Genomic DNA, 2,746 nt, shown 5'->3' with positions numbered 1-2,746 from the left:
CACGCAGAGGCGGAGCCACGCCCACACTGACGCGCTCATCCCGTTGGAATTTAATCCCCGCCCACTGACGAGGCGATCCGGGGCTGCGCGCTCCAGACCGCATCAGGCACGCAGCGCGTGTGGACTGCGTCACGTGACAAGGGCGGCGCGCGCACTGCTGCGGTACCGTTTCCGTGTTTTAGTAACATATAACATACTGGGACACGTCGTTCTTTCTCCATAACATACTGGGACACGTCGTTCATTCTCCATAACATCCTGGGACACGTCATATTTTCTATATAACATACTGGGACACGTCGTTCTTTCTCCATAACATACTGGGACACGTCATATTTCCTATATAACATACTGGGACACGTCGTTCATTCTCCATAACATACTGGGACAAGTTCTTTCTCCGTAACATACTGGGACAAGTTCTTTCTCCGTAACATACTGGGACACGTCATATTTCCTATATAACATACTGGGACACGTCGTTCATTCTCCATAACATACTGGGACAAGTTCTTTCTCCGTAACATACTGGGACAAGTTCTTTCTCCGTTACATACTGGGACACGTCATATTTCCTATATTACATACTGGGGCACGTTGTTCATTCTCCAAAACATACTGGGACACGTCGTTCATTCTCTATAACATACTGGGACACGTAGTTTTTTCTCCATAACATACTGGGACATGTCGTTCATTCTCTATAACATACAGGGACACGTAGTTTTTTCTCCATAACATACTGGGACATGTCGTTCATTCTCTATAAAATACTGGGACACGTCATTCTTTCTCTATAACATACTGGGACACGTCATATTTCATAGATAGATAGATAGATAGATAGATAGATAGATAGATAGATAGATAGATAGATAGATAGATAGATAGATAGATAGATAGATAGATAGATAGATAGATAGATAGATAGATAGATAGATAGATAGATAGATAGATAGATAGATGGTTGAATGGATGGATGGATGGATGGACTGCTCTGTATTCCTGCTCTCTCACATGTTCATGCTGTGCTCTGACAGGGTCGGAGTTGTTGCTCCTGCAAGCCTTCTATGCTTTGACTTTTGGAGAGTAACGGTATGGGAATGCACAGCTACAAGATCTGCAGGCTGAAGCTGAATAAATGGGCCAAAGTACTGCTGGATAATTAAAGAGAAGCTCACGCTGGGCATGAAGATCATCCCGTGGCCTTCAGTCCTTTCACTGTGAGCTTTAGGACCAGCTTTTATACACCATGGCTGGGGTTCACACACTACACCAGTCTGCAGTGCATCATTGCAGAGCGAGAACTATTATTATCCATTCATTCACATAAAAACAATTGAATCTAATAAACTAATTAAATAATTACACAAATATATTATAATGAAAATATTGTATCAAATGTACATATATTACAATACATGTAAGGGTAAAGTGTAAATTAATAAACCATTAATAAATAAAATGTAAATGTATAAATAATATATAATAAACATTTTATGAATCAAACAACAAAACAAACAAATGTTAAATATAGAAATAAATATATGTGTATTATACTACATTTAGGGTTTATTTTTTAATAACAAAAAATATTTGTTTAATATCGAAGTAACAGGAGTGTAAGTGTATATATATATATATATATATATATATATATATATATATATATATATATGTGTGTGTGTGTGTGTGTGTGTGTGTGTGTGTGTGTGTTTGTGTGTGAGAGAGAGAAAATTGCTGTTTTTTAATACACAATAAACATGAATTATATTATCTTAATTTAACATCAAATAAAAATATAAACATTACTGTTAATACTAATCATAATACAAATAAAGAGACAAAATATTCACAAATAGTTATAAAGATAATGTTTTGATGTTTTTCCAGATCAACATATTATTATGAATAATACGAATTTTTAATATATTTGTAAGTAAAATAAAATTTGTCACAACCAAATATAAAACATTTATGAATGAAGACAGAGTGTGTGTGTGTGTGTGTGTGTGTGTGTGTGTGTGTGTGTGTGTGTGTGTGTGTGTGTGTGTGGAGCACGTGCGCCACCATGCGGTAACCGCTAAAAACCTATTTTTCTATTCCTCAGTCTTCGACAGTAAACAGAAAAAAAAGTATTGGGACACCAGACTTATACAGCAATATGTAACTAAATATAACTAAAAAAAAGTTGGAGGTACACAATAGTATAAGACGTCTGTGGATGTGTTAGAATGATTCTTCTCCCTTCACCCTTCACAAAGCCAGCTTCATGAAGACATGCTTTACATGAGATTACAGTCTTCTTCCTCATTCGGCTTCTTCCATTAGGGGTCGCCACAGCGGATCATCCATCTCCATACCCCCCTGTCCTCTACATCTGCCTCTTTCACCCCAACTACCTGCATGTCTTCCCTCACCACATCCATAAACCTCCTCCTTGGTCTTCCTCTTTTCCTCCTTCCTGGTGGCTCCATCCTCAAAATTCTCTTACCGATATACCCCATATCCCTCCTCTTCGCATGTCCAAACCATCTCAATCGCGCCTCCCTCACCTTGTCTCCAAAACATCCTACATGTTCTGTCCCTGCAATAAACTCATTTCTAATCCTGTCCATCCTCGTCACTCCCAACGAAAACCTCACCATCTTCAGCTCTGCTACCTCCAGCTCCACCTCCTGTCTTTTACTCAATGCCACTGTCTCTAAACCATACAACATCTCAGGTCTCACCACAGTCCTGTAAA

This window comes from Silurus meridionalis, chromosome 28 (genome assembly GCF_014805685.1).
Source record: "Silurus meridionalis isolate SWU-2019-XX chromosome 28, ASM1480568v1, whole genome shotgun sequence".
Lineage (NCBI taxonomy): Eukaryota > Metazoa > Chordata > Actinopteri > Siluriformes > Siluridae > Silurus > Silurus meridionalis.
Note: the sequence above shows the minus strand (reverse complement) of the source record.